The sequence below is a fragment of the Ceratotherium simum genome, chromosome 19, assembly GCF_057802395.1.
Source record: "Ceratotherium simum simum isolate JZ-2026a chromosome 19, ASM5780239v1, whole genome shotgun sequence".
NCBI classification, from domain to species: domain Eukaryota; kingdom Metazoa; phylum Chordata; class Mammalia; order Perissodactyla; family Rhinocerotidae; genus Ceratotherium; species Ceratotherium simum.
In genome coordinates this window covers 47192635-47207631 of record NC_141918.1, presented here as the reverse complement: position 1 = coordinate 47207631, position 14997 = coordinate 47192635, and the positions used below count along the sequence as shown (strand labels likewise).

Genomic DNA, 14997 nt, shown 5'->3' with positions numbered 1-14997 from the left:
ATTCATCCTACATCACTGAAATTTTTTACCTTTTGACCAACATTTCCCCATTTTCCCCATCCCCCAGCCCCTGGTAACCACCTTTCTAGTCTCTGTCTCTATGAGTTTGGCTTTTTTAGATTCCACAGTATTTATCTTTCTCTGTCTTACTTATTTCACTTAGCATAATGCCCTCAATATTCTTCCATGTTGTTGCAAACTACAGGATTTACTTCTTTCTCATGGCTAAATAATATTTCTGTGTGTGTGTGTGTGTGTGTGTGTGTGTGTGTAGCCATATATATACCAAATCTTCTTTGTTTATACATCCTTTGATGGACACTTAGATTTTTTTAATATCTTGGCTATTTGGAATAACGCCAAAATAAACACAAGAGTGCAGATGTCTCTTTGATGTCCTGTTTTCATTTCCTTTGGATATATACCCTGGAGGGGGATTACTAGATCTTATGGTAGTTTTATTTTGAATATTTTGAGGAACCTCCATGCTATTTTCCATAGTGGCTGCACTAATTTACATTCCCACTAACAGTGCACAAGGGTTCCCTTTTCCTCACATCTTTGCCAACACTTGGTATCTCTTATCTTTTCAATGATAGCCATCTAACAGGTGTGAGGTGATATGTCATTGTAGTTTTCCCTGATGTGTGCATTTCTCTGATGATTAATAACGTTGAGCACCTTTTCATGTACCTGTTGGCCATTTGTACGTCTTCTCTGAAAAAATGTCTATTAAGTTCTTTCGTCCAGTTTTTTTCACTTTAGACAGGCTATTCTGAGCCTTTTTTTTTTTTTGAGGAAGATTGGCCCTGAGCGAACATCTGTTGCCAATATTCCTCTTTTTCTCTTTTCTCCCCAAAGCCCCAGTACATAGTTGTATATCCTAGTTGTAGGTCCTTCCAGTTATTCCACATGGGACGCTGCCTCAGCGTGCCTTGATGAGCAGTGAGTAGGTCTGTACCCAGGATCCAAACTGGCGAACCCCAGGCCGCTGAAGTGGAACATGCGAACTTAACTGCTATGCCACCAGGCTGGCCCCATCTTCTGCCCATTTTTTAATCAGATTTTTTTTCCTATTGAGTTGAATGAGTTCTTTATATATTTTGGATATTAACTCCTTATCAGATATATGATTTGCAAATACTTTCTCCCATTTGGTAGGCTGCCTTTTCACTTTGTTGATTGTTTCCTTTGCTGCACAGAAGCTTTTTAGTTTGATGTAATATTACTAGCTTATTTTTGCTTTTGTTGCCTTTGCTTTTGATGTCAAATCCAAAAAAATCATTGCCAAGGCTGATGCTTACCCGCTATGTTTTCTTCTAGGAGTTTTGTGGCTTCAGGATTCACATTCAAGTCTTTACTCCACTTTGAGTTGATTTTTGTGTATGGTGTGAGATAGGGGTCCAGTTTGATTCTTTTGTGTGGCTATCCAATTTTCCCAATACTATTTATTGAAGAGACAATCTTTTCCCCATTGTATATTCTTGGCTCCTTTGTTGTAAATTATTTGACCATATATGCATGGGTTTATCTCTGGGCTCTGTATTGTGTTCCATTGATTTATGTGTCTGTTTTTATGCCAATACCATACTGTTTTGATTGCTATAGCTCTGTAATATAGTTTGAGATTTGTAAGTGTGATGTCTCTACCTTTGTTCTTCTTTTTCAGCATTTCTCTGGTCCACCCCTCACTGAGGACCCAAAGACTTTTGCACAAGAGTGGGTAAAATGGTCAGGGAGTAGAGAAGAGAAGTTTTCAGGTCTCTTTGATATGGCAATCCCACAAACTATGGTATCAAAAGCCCATTGGTGAAGCCATGACTCAGGCTACAATTAGTTTGAGAGAACATAAAAATATAATGGTTGATAGGATTATGAATGTTGGAATGTCTAAGCAGCTATTATGTAAAGAAGTTGTGTCTTCTTTACCTCAGTGTTTTATGAGAATGGGTATTATGTATGGCTGGAGAACACTTCCCCTGCCTGGTATTATAAAATAAAATCCTGTTGATGAAGTCCTAATGGAGGCTATAGATAGGAATATAAGGATTGATGGAATTAAGGTAAAAGTTTATAAGAGAATTTGTATGTTTGAAAAGGCTTTATGTGAAGTGGTTGAGTCTTTACCTGATTGTATTTTGGGGATGGACATTATGTTTGACTGGGAACATTTCCCCTACCTAGTATTGTAAAACAGAAGGCGTGTAAATCAGCACTTCAAGTAATTTTAGTTGGACATGCTACATGGAAATCAGTAAGACTGCCTGAGCCTACACAGTGTGGACTAGAAGCTGGAGTGCTGGTAAGGACAAATTCTCTGCGCCATAGTCACATCTGGAGCATATACTGGTGCTTCTGGCAAGAGCCTGTGAATGCCTCCCAGCTATGACTACTGGGACTTTGGACAAGAGAATTTCTATTTGCCAAATGCCCCCATTTGAGGGGCATTTACTACCTTGCTATTGGATATTTTAATTGAAGCCACTCCTATGACTGAAGAACATAAAATGATCTTGAAGACTGAACTACTCACAATGTCTAGGGTGATGTTGGAGAAATATTCTAATGGGGATGGCAGTGCCTGGGGAATGCAAGGGATCCTTATAAGCAGGGATCCTCTTTTCCCCTAGGACTGACTCTGGAACTGCATGAAGAGCTGCTGGATTCCACTGTCACTTGGACAGTGCCCTATAAACAGGTCTTGACTGACCAACAAAGAACTGTTTGATTTGTGGATGGCAGTTCTAAGGTGAATGGACAACACTTTGTTTGGAAAGGCCACCACTCTCATGGAAGGAGGTAAAAACAGATCAGCCTGGTGTGCTGAATTGCATGCTGTTCTCCCAGCAGTGATGGAAGAATTGAACAGTGGTAAAGCCCATATGTTTGGGTTTTTACTGACTCATGGGAAGTGGCTAATGGCCAGGCCATTTGGTCAGGGAGGAGCGTAAAGGAAACATGGCCCATTGAAGGGATGCTTATATGGGGCACAGCCCTATGGACGTTTGAGGAGTGCATTCAAGTAGGACATGTTGATGCCCATCAGAAGAACTCTCTTCCAGGTTTGGAAAGTAATTGGAACAAACATCCAGATATTCTCATGTGCTCACTTGAGTAGCCACCTGGCTTCATGAAATAAGTGGACACTGGGGGTCTGTAGCAATGCAGAGATGGGCTGAATCTAGACATATTCCTCTTGCACACTCTGAGGCACAAAATGCCAATAACTGTTCTGTCTGCCAGCAAAAGAGACAGACTGCAAATGGCTATGTGGCAGGTTCCCTGGTGGGAAGATCCTGAGCATAGATGATAAGTCAGACTGATGCTGGTAGCCCTGGAGGGCTACCAATGGGTCTTGACAGGAATAAACAGACTCTAGACTGGGCTTTGCATACCCAGTGGTAGATACAAATGCTTAGAGTGCTAAAAAGAACTAGAACAGAAGATATGGGACAAATTCGGATGGCTGACTATCATTTCAGACCAAGGAACACACTTTACAGCCCATAATGTCCAACAACAGGCAGAGAGATCTCCTCCTCAGAGTGCTACGTTGATAGAGAATTGGAAAGGGCAATTAAAACATTTGTTATCTAAAGTGGGGGGATATGAATGCATGAAGGGCTGGCTTACACACCTTCAAGAGTGTGTGTCACACTCAACATGAACATGAGTGGGGCTAAAAGAGTGTCCCCTCTGGATAGATTTCTCTGTTTTTCTGGTGGATTTGGGGAAGAAGGAGTGGGGAAGGTGCTGGTATACTTTCTTCCCCACATCACCTCAATTTTTTGCCCCTACTTGATGCTGTGGTTATAGGACTAGGGCTACAACTACAAGGACTGTAAATAGGGATAATCTGTAAGCAAGAAACTGTATCTATGTTTTTTACCTTTATGCCACAATTTAAGGGCATGATGCAGCAGGATATGCCTTCACCCCATCTGGCAAAATCAGGATTAACAATACATTTACTGCATCTATTTTGCCTGGTGGTAAAAAAAGCTCACTAGTTCTGCACTTGTGTAACCATTCCTTCTCTAAATAGAAGTGGGCCGAGGGGGAGGCACTTGCTAGACTAGTATTGCTGCCTGCAATCTACACCAGCACAGTGGACAAACCTAATGTCTCTTCTAAAGGTGGAAAAATTGGGGTACAAATGGGGAGAAGGAGAAAATAGTAGCTATGGGTAAAGAAATGAATAAATAGGTTCATTAATACCTAGAAAGAGGCTCAGAGCAAGACATGATATTGTCTCTTACCTTAATTATACAAGATACCTGAAAGACTGAAGCCATATCTTGCTGAGACCACTCTGTTACTGCACAAAATTGGGGTTTTCTGCCCAATGTGCATAAATAAGCCAATTAATTATGGCATCAACCTTTGGAGGAAGAAATTAGCTTTTATCCTGTGGGACTGATCTGCAGGGAGACAGGGGGCGTGTGCCCTCAGATCTATCTCCCTGATTCACGATTTGGAGTGAAATTTAAGAGGTTACAGAGAACAGGCTGGCATGCAGAAACACAGATTTTGATTGGATGGGCTTCAAGAATTCATGGTAAGGTTTAAACATTTATGACATGGTTCTAAACATTTTTGATGAGGTGGGGAAGGAATTTTAACCCCAGATCTTCCCAAATGAAGGACCCCTCGCTTCTGATAAGAGTCTGACTTTCAAGTTCTGGTCATGTCCCGGTACTTGGGTTCCATGGGGAGGAGGATCTTTAGTTCTGAGATCCTTTCAGGTCATGATTTCTTCTTTTACACATGCTTTGGCTATGCGACTTTGCAGTTTTTCTGAAAGATAATTCTTAATCACTCTGTTGATAAGAGATGGGGTCAGCTGAGGCAGCACAAGGAAGTTATTCTAGCAAAGAGCTGATTGTTTCAGGCAAGGTCACCTTCCTTTGGGGGACAGTAGAGGTCTATCAGGCAGATTACTCCACTAGTGCTGACCAGGTAATTCCAGATTGACTGGTTTAAGATTCCATTCCTGGGAGAGGTTGAAACTGTAATTAAGTTAGGTATTAAGTCTTGGTTTGGTGATGTGCGCTTAGCACAAGTGACTCCATTTTGGGCCTGTTTCTTTTTTAACAATTCCTCCTTTTGATCAGATCCTCAGCTTAACTGAGAGATATGATCAAAATTTAAGGCATTTGTGCCACTCCCAGATATCACTCTGAAATTCTCAGTTTTTGCTGATCCTCTGTGTGGTATTTACAGGTGATGACATCTTTTTGCTGAATCTCTGTGGTATACAGATGTCACAACTTCAGGTTCACATCTTTTTAAGTTGGATATTTCGTCATTCTTTTTGTAGTATTCTAGCATCAGGGAGATCATTTGCTTGGTGGTTAGTGGCTGCATTATAACTTTTGACAGAATACAGCATACCAGGGAGAATACTATTATTATTATAAGTGGGATAATTCCCAATGTCTGGAGTGTACTTCAAAGTCATGGCCCCGAAGACCCAAACCAATCAAAATCAAATAAATCAAAGAAAGACTCCACTGAAGGAGCCACTTTCTTAAGTCAAGTGACTTGTTCAGTGATCTTATGTAGCTGAGTTTCAGCATCCCCAGAAATGTTACTCCAGGTGCAGCAAGTGGTATTGGCCACAGCACAGACATCTCCTTGCTCAGCTAAAAGATAATCAACGGCTATCCTATTATCAAGAACAACTTTAGCCAGAGAGTCAAGAGTTAACGAGGGGCTCCTGATCATCACCTCATATGCACTCACTCCTAGCCAGAGGAGTCTGAATCTGCTGAAGGAAGTGAAGTTTGAATCATTAGTGCCTCCTGGTAATTCCCATTTGAGTCTGTGGCTTAGGACTGGAAAGGTGACAACCATGGAAGCCAGTAAAATGTAAGGGTCTGTAGACCACACTGGCAGTTTCATTCTGGTTACCCTTGCCTTGTGTCCCTTTCTTTGTACAGAGCCTGGACACAAGGTTCCCCGGATCTGGAGTTGTTAACCAAAAACAGGAAAATGGTCCCCCAGGGTTAGGGAGTCTAACAAAATAGAGAGGGGGCTGAGGTTGCTCTAGAGAAACTGAGGCATTGGAAACCAGGGAGAAGTTTGTGATGGGCAGAACTACAGGATCACCAGCATCATGACAAGTCAGCAGTTGTTTTGAGGTTGGATTATCCTCCTTTTAACGGCCTGACATATCATTATCTTTCCAGCCCAGAGCAAGGCAAAAGGTGGACAAAAGAATCATAAACACCTTCAAAGTGTAAGAACTAAGAAGAAGATGGTCAGAGAGGGAAGGAGGAATAGAAAGAAATGTTCTTGATCCTCTTGATCTGACATCTTGGGAGGAAGCATTCTACCTTAGCATTGTCTACTTTTCTTCCTAGTTTGATTTCGAGGTCTCCGGTATTTGCATAGGACCAGACATCGGGTGAGGCCTTCTTCAGTTGTGAAATATGCATTCAAGGTACAACACCTTGTAATTTGGCAGTAATGTCAGTGAACAAGAGTTCTTGGTAGGGTCCTTTCCGTGAATCTCACTTTTGCAAAAGCATCAGAGTAAAACAATAACTGGTTTTAAATGACAATAGGCTTTAAAAATGCTAATTGTTAAAAGATCTGATGAGTTCATTTGATAAGGAAATGTAGTTATTCCTGGGATATACAACATTTTAAGATAATAACTGGAATTACAACTGACAACATTATACCAGGACATATCAGACATCCAGGAGTTTCATACAGTTTCTGGAATACTTGTAACATATCTCTACAAATACAACATAAAGAAGGCTTAGTATTACTTCTCATTTGACAATTCTTCCCATGTAATTTAACTTATCAAGTAAGCCTAATTAGTTTAACAACTTTCTTTTACAAGGAGAGAGAACAAATCTTTTGAGATGTTCCAGGGATCCCAAAGTTAGTTTGAGGTCAAAAAGACTTCATTTAGAATTTGATTTTGGGAAGTTTGTCAAAAATATGAAAAAGTTTTAAAACACTTGGTCAAATAGGATCATAGGTCACTGTGGAACAACACTTATTTAACAATCTCCCAAAGTGACTATTAAAAACTCACAGGCAAATATAGGAAGTTACACGGTTGTAAAACAAACAACCCAGAACAACTGAGCTCTTTTAGTAGCGAAAACTCAGTTTTCTCTTTTTTTTTTTAATCACAAAGATTTACCTAGGGATATTGTAACAGATGATACAGTAGTGGCTTTTTTTTTACAAAAACTTTTTAAGATTATGGTCTCTTTCCAAATGTTTCTCTCTTTTTAAAAAAATTATTTTATTGAGGTCATATTGTAGTGTAGTTTTCAGGTGTATATTGTATTTCAGTTTCTGTGTAGACTGCATTATGTTCACCACCAATAGTCTAGTTCTTATCCGTCACCATATATACGTGCTCCTTTACCCCTTTCGCTCTCCCTACCCTCTTCCCCTCTGGTAACCACTAACCTGTTCTCCTTATCTATGTGTTTATCTGCCACATACAAGTGAAATCATACGGTATTTGTCTGTCTTTGTCTGACTTACTTCATTTAGCATAATACCCCCCATCCATGATGTCACAAAGGGCACGCTTCTATCTTTTCTTTATGGCTGAGTAGTATTCCATTCCACATCTTATTTATCCATTCATCTGTTGATGGGCACTGGTTTGCTTCCACGAGAAGACTTAGTTTTCTTAAGTGACCAAAGACCTGACAAAGACAACACGTTTGTTACTGTTCCTGAAGCCTTCTCTAGTTACCTATTACTGGCCAAGACATTCATTTATGCCCACAAATCCTCTGTCTCTTTTATTTATTTAGCAATCTTCTAGATTCTCCAAAAGATACAGGCTTATGGAAAATAAAACCAAAGATATTCATAGGCTATTTCAGGTTTCTTCCCATCCACATCACTCCCATGAGGTAATGAGCATTGAGATATGTGTTTGAGTGGAAGAGAAATATTTTTTAAAAAAATACATACGTTAACAATTTGAAAATATTATCCTTTCAGACAAAATGAAACAGCATGCATTATGTATAAACCTTAAGGTAAAAATAGGTCACAAATCAATTACATGGATGTAAATGGTTTAAACTCCCCTAAAACGTAAAGACTCTAAGATTGGGTTAAGCAAAATGCCGCTTACAAGAGGCATACCTAAAAAAAGGGAGGGGGGGGGAATATTAACAAATCATTAAACATAAATTTAAAAATATTTATCCATGTGGAGAAACACATATATTTTATTTTCTTAAGTATTACATAGATTTTACATGTGTATACATATGTACATCCATGTGGATACATATAACTAGATATAGATATTGCTACAGATAGAATTTATCAATCTGTATTTTTAAAATATGCTCAAATATTAGCAGTTATCTCTGTGACGGGATTATGGAAGATTTTTGCTGTTTTTTTAACTTTTCTGTATGTGCACAGGAACATTATATTCCTAAACAGAAAAAAATAATTACTTTAGCCAACAGAGAATTACACAATCTTTTAAAAATAGCTGGGAGGATACCAGGGAACATCTCTTACTATCTAGGAAGTGATGATGTGTCAGAAAGATAGAGATAGAGAGAGAGAGCTGAAAACCACAAAGTAACAAGTTGTAGCCCCTTGATGCCTTTAGTATTTGATAAAAATATCCACTTTTACCACTCAGTTGGGTTTTTCTGGACATTCAACTCCTTAGAAATGAATGGTGACCTATCCAGTTATAAAGTTGGGACAAAGTACTTCTTAAGGTTCACAAAGTCTTTTGGAATAGTTATAGAAGTGCAAAAAAAGTAATTAAACGTGATATAGAAAAGAAAAGTTTATGTGCCTCAAGACTGAAAGCTGCTTTGATCCAATCACTCAGGAAGAGTAGATACTGAAGAGTCTTGAGTGCTGAACATGACATGGGGTAAAAGGACGAAGAGCAGTTTAACAGAGAGTAAAGTGAAGGAGGGGGAGAATAACTGGATATGTATTCTATGGAAACTCAAATGATTAAAGAGATAGTCAGCCAACATTTGTAGATTGAGCCAGCAGTTACAGGATGACTAGGCACAAACTTACTTCCCACTTCTTCTCTATCATACACATTTCGGTACCCTAAAACTTGCTTATCATCCCTGCTTCAGTGCCTTGGCATATTCCCTCCTCCCACTAGAAAGTCCCTTATTTACTAAGATCTACCTTCAGTTCCTCCTCTTTGACAAAACATCCCAGTTCTGGTAAAAAATGACCTCCCTTTTTATACTTCCTGTCTGCCCCATACAATACAGTAGTTTCCCCCCTCATCCGTGGTTTCACTTTCTGCCTTTTTAGTTACCTGCAGTCCACCGTGGTCCTAAAATATTAAATGGAAAATTCCAGAAATAAGTAATTCATAAGTTTTAAATTGCAGACCAGTCTGAGTAGCCTGATAAAATCTTGAGCCCTTCCGGCTCCCTCCCACCAGGGGTGTGAATCATCCCTATGTTCAGCGTCTCCATGTAGTAGATACTACCTGCCCATTAGTCACTTAGTAGCCGGCCACATTATCACGTGACTGTCAGGGAGCCCAGGGCTTTGTGCTGGAGTCACCCTCACTTTATTTAATAACGGCCCCAAACTGCAAGAGGAGTGACGCTAACAATTTGGATATGCCAAAGAGAACCCATAAAGTGCTCCCTTTAAGTAAAAAGGTGGAAGTTCTGGACTTAAGCAAACAAAAAAAATCATTTGCTGAAATTGCTAAGATCTACAGTAACTTTTATTACAGTATACAGTATACTTATAACTGTTCTGTTTTATTATTAGTTGTTGTTAATCTGTTATTGTGCCTAATTTATAAATTAAACTTTATCATAGGTATATACGTATGGGAAAAAACATAGTATATACAAAACTCCGTACTGGGCGCGGTTTTAAGCATCTACTGAGGGTCTTAGAACATATACCCCTATTTCCCCTCTCCCCCATAAGAGGGGACTACTGGAGGTATCCCGCAGAATTTTAAGCTTGTTGAGCTTTACCAAGACGATATCACATGTAGGACATATGTTGAGTATTTGGTTAAAAAAAAAAAAAGACAAAAATACCTCTCCCGCTTAATAACGCAGAAAAGACAGATGTTTAAGTAGAGCCTTCCTACCTTCCTCTCCCCTCCCCTTCCAAAATCTCCCTCAACTGGCTTCCTTCTTCTCCACTCTCCCCCGTTTACATGGGAGCCTGGAAACAAGCAGGGTTAGGCGACTCCCCCGCCCCAGCGCTGCCCCGGTGTCGCAGAGCCCAAGCCGCCCCCCCCAGCCCGGCCCCCGGGAGCCGCCATGCTGGGCTCGCTCGCGACACAAGGGGGGTGGGGGGCACGACCGCGCGCGACCCGGAGGAGAATGGGGCGCTTTACGGCAGGATTTACGGGAGGTTTACGGGGTCACGGGTGCCCGCAGGGGAACGGAATGGGGACGCCGGGGAGAGAAATGGGGGGCGGGGAGCATAAAGGGGACGAGGAGAGGAAGGGGGACACGGGGGAGCGGAAGGCGGGAGCGGCGGAGCGGGACGGCGTTGCGGGGAAGCAGAAGAGGAGCGCAAGGGGGCGCGGGAAAGCGGAAGGGGAAGTCGCCGCCGCCTGAGGGAAGAGGGCCTGCCGGCTGTGTGGCCGTAGGGCTGGACTTTCTCCCCAGGGAGATGAACCCCAGCATGTCGTTATGTGACGGACATTAGCGTTTCTCCGCACGAACTGCATCGAACCGCGACCCGCCCGGGCTCGGCGGCGCGGTCCCCGAGAAGCCCCCGCGCAGGCGCACTGCCCTCTGCTGGGCGTGGGACTTGGCAAGGTGAACGCGGGCTGGGGAGAAGATGGGGGCGGGGAAAGGATGACTTCCTGAGAACGCGGAGAAATAGCTGATGTGAACGTTTTTTAAACAATAGGGAGGCAGGGTTCCGACGCACGAATTTAAACTCCAAATACTTTCCAGGCCCTGTGCTAACTGGGTAATGTTTCCTAAGACCTCTGTGATTGTGCTTCTCACTACCCATATGCTAAATGATCCTGCTTAACTGTTTGTTTCGTGCAGCCAACTTTTCACCAAAAAACCTCATTTTTGGTGTGAATTTTTTATTCTAGAATGCTTTGGAGCCTCGATAATCCTTTTAATGCTACACACACATACACGGGTCACAGACGTAGAGGATTAAAACCACAGGTTAAGTTGCTTACATGTTGAAAAGACGGATAAGAACCTTGAAAGAAAATCTATATCGACCGTCCCCCGCTCCCCCCTTCCTTTCCTCGCTTCCACATTTGAGAGCCACATTGAGAGAACTGTTTATCAACTATTGCTCTGGGGGCTGGAGGTATGGAGATACACTGGACGTGGGCAGGAATAAGAGGACTCCTTGTGTGAAGACCTAGCACCCTCTTGGAAGAAGTAAGCTTGGGAGGAAAGATGTACTTGTGAAATCTCCTGGGAGAGGGAGGAGCATAGAAATTAAACAGCCGATCCTTTCTTGACATTTTACTGGTTCTGACCTGTAGGGTGAGTGAGTAACTGTTGGCTGGGGCAAAGTGATCAGCCTGTAAGAGACACCAGCTTGCAAAGCGGAATGGTGAGTGGAATGGAATGAAACAGGGTGAATATTGGGATTAATAAACAGGGTAGATGGACGGTTGGTTTGTGGATAGATTCTTAAGCATCTTGTGGCCTTATGGATTCTTAAGTCTTATATGCCAAATTGTTATTGGCACACGTTATTTGTCAAGCACTGTTCTAGGCACTGCAAATGCCCCCTTGCTCCTAAATCTAGTCGGTAGATTTGGTTAAAGAAGTAATTACAGGAAAGTGTGAGTGAGGGATAATAAAGGATGTAAATGTTGCCAGAGCAGATGGTAAGAGTATTTGATGTATTCTAGAGTATTAGAGGAGATGACTTGGAGTTACTCTGAGGAAAGGAAAAGTGTAACAAGAAGAGAGATCACATATACAGAGGCTTGGAATGAAGAGAAAACCTTCAGGATTTGAGGAACTGAAACAAGTTCATTTTTGGCTGTGTGGGGGAGAGGGGTGTGTGTGGCATGCAATGAAAGTTGAAATTTCGGTGGGTTATATGACGACAGCCCCAAACCGAATCAAAGCTTGAGAAACGAGTCATATACTGATGGTCCAAAATAGACTATTACTGATTTCTCATTTCCTACCTGCCTTAGGCGAATTGTTTTCTTATGTATTTGTGTTGTTTCTGAATTTAGTAATTCCAGCATATGGTGAAACAGGTTATAGCGTTTAAGAGAACGGCTAGCTTATTTCCTGTGAAGGGAGGGGAACTATTTGATCAACCTCTGCATAACTTTAAAAAAAAATGGAGACAGTGACACCTTTGATCTCTGGTGTCCAACGGGCTCTGCTCTCTTTCCTCCTTCAGTGGCTTGGGTATGAGCTGCTTCAGCTATACTGAATCTGTTTGTGGCAGGACAGCAAAGCATCCTGCATAACAAGTTTTAAACATATGTTTTGTCCTGAATGAAAGTTTATAAAAGTGTAAATGCCTTAGAACCTTTTCATTGCCTTATGATTCTGGAGCAAATTCAAAATGCTGACTGCTTAACTGTTTGCTTATACAAAACCGGAATCTCAAGCTTTGTTTGCTTGTTCTTTTTGATACTGTAGTAGTTAAATGGTGGCTAAAACATTGTCATCTCCTCAGCGCTGAACTCTTGTCTAATTTAGCCTCTGAATTTAGAATTGGGATGAAAGTATACATAATAGGCTATTATCAAATTTCTAGACTTGGATTCCTAAACTGGGGGTCAGTAAACCTAGTAGGCATAAGACGTGTGCTCAAGTTTTTCTGGTGCTATTCTGTAACACAAACAAGGGAATATGAGGAAAGGAGAGAAAAGAAGGGAGAGTTAGTAGGGGAAGAGGGACAGGAGTGAGAGGGAAAGAGAGAAAAAATGGAATTAATGGAGAAAAGGATACATGATTGTAAGGTTTTGTGAAAGATGACATGAGTGGAGCTGTATTAAAATAGAGCTGGAACAGCCATTTCAGAGGAATTGCCTTGCATGTCTTATTTTATTTATCTTCCAAACTGGACCAAACTACCAGTGTTCCAAGAAGTCAGTAAGAATGAGAATATTTTGTTTGTAAGGACTGATGAGATTGAACTTTGCTGATGACCGAATTGCTAACCAATCAGTGAAGTGCAAATCTTGCCTTTTGTCTGATGACTGAATCTTAAGCCAATCGATGAAGTACAAATCTAGCCTTACCTCATCTAGCACCAATGAACTCTTCTTAATACAACTTACCTCCTCTTCCTTTTCCCCATAAAAACCCTGAATCCCTCTCCTGTAGGGTGGACACTTTGGGTTTCTACCTGAATCTGTGCTTCCTGAATTGCAATTCTTTGATCCCAAATAAACACTTACTGCCTTTATTTCCAGCTCTTTATTTTTAGGTTAACAGTTTCCTTGGAGGAAATCAGCATATCAAAGATAGAGCAGAGATGGCTAATGAGGTGAAATATCTCTGTTAAATAAATATTTCAATTTGTAATGATTTAAGGATAAGGAGATAGAGACCTGATGGCGTCTATACTAACTGTGCTTGAGTTGTTGGATCTTGGAGAGAGGAGTAATATGTGAAGAGAGAACACACAACTCCTAACAACAAGAGAAGATATGTTGTTTATTGATTCTATTATCCCACAATAATAATTAAAAATGTTAATGATTTTATAAGCCCTATTCCTTATTTTCTAGTGTAACTCTTTGTCCTTTTTCCTAAACAGAGTATTGTGGAAAACATACGCAAATTTATTTTTTGAGAGTAGCCATCTAAATCCTTATCAAGTTTCTTGGGCACATTTCTTTTATACTGAAGTCATGATCAATGTGGAGAAGATCAGGACCTCTGCCCTAGTTGAATTTTCCGTTGAGTTGTCTCTTCTGTATCTGACTTATCCCCAGGGGTAAAACATGCATAGAGCGTACCCCAGGCAAAAGCAAGCCTGGACATACTGTGTTTGGCTCTGACTCTGTGGGCCTCCCAGCTTTGTGAACTGACCTGGTAAGTGACCTTGAGAGTTCGTTTTCCTTGGACTAGAAGCAGGCCTAAGGAACCCTGAGCCCGATTCTGTTTGACCTTCTTCAAATGGGACACTTCCTGAGGTGAAGGCAACCTCAGGTTCCTTTTACCACACATGCCACATGGGGGAGAGAAAGAGAATCCAGTAGAAAGGGAAAAGAGGGAGAACAGAACTAAGAAACTCAAAAATGGCAGAAGGAGTTTCACTTTGTTGCCTCCGACAGAAAGCTATAGTACTTGGACTAAATTACTTGTCTTTGGCTCAGAACCAATATCTTCCTTTGGAAGGGGAAGTGGGGGAAGGTAGGACAAAATAAGTCAAGTCTTGGATTCCCCACTGAAGTTTGCCACTAACAGTTGCTAAGTATTAACCTCAGTACCCACAAATTGCCTCTGATTTTGAGCAAGTTAGAGACTATAACAGCCTAGTCCTAACCCAACAGCCTTGTGAGGGAAATCTAGTCATATGGTTAAAGGACAAAGAATACTACTAACCAGACCCTTGTAAAATATGTGTTTCCAACTATAGATATTATAACCAGGTAGAGTGATGTCTTATCTATTACTTAACCTCATTTCTTAAAAAGTTAATTAATGATCCGATAGAGGTTGTGTTATACGCAAACCCGTTTTATAAACATGAAAGAAAAATCAGAGCTCTTGGCCTCTCTGAAGAGAAGCAGAGATTCCTGTTAGGACTGACGGAGGAGTGGTGGTCCTGTGGCAAACTGACCAGAGACCAGTGAAAAGGAGAACCTGCTTCTCTGGCTGGCTGTGATACCCTTGCACACTTGTAGCTGTTCATCCGGGACTTGGATTTCCTAGAAATCCAACAATGAAATAAATTTGTTCTATTTTGCAGAGTTCTTATATTTAGATTAGCAAATGATGGTTAGGTACAGTGATCCCTGTACAGCAATAACCACAATAAGTGTCATTTAGCTCCACA

General features: G+C 41.1%; 1 protein-coding gene across 2 annotated transcripts in view; it reads left to right on the top strand.

Moving 5' to 3' along the window:
- Window positions 1-10566: 10566 nt before the first annotated feature.
- The window catches only part of ECHDC1 (ethylmalonyl-CoA decarboxylase 1), a 49565-nt gene continuing 45134 nt past the window's right edge, over window positions 10567-14997 (top strand). Inside the window, exon 1 of one of the 2 annotated variants that reach the window (XM_087444072.1) lies at window positions 10567-10796. The gene's annotated coding sequence lies outside the window, so the exon portion shown is untranslated. Of the gene's footprint in view, window positions 10797-11479; window positions 11569-14997 lie in introns of those variants that run through there. The other variant, XM_087444073.1, reaches the window with a different exon arrangement.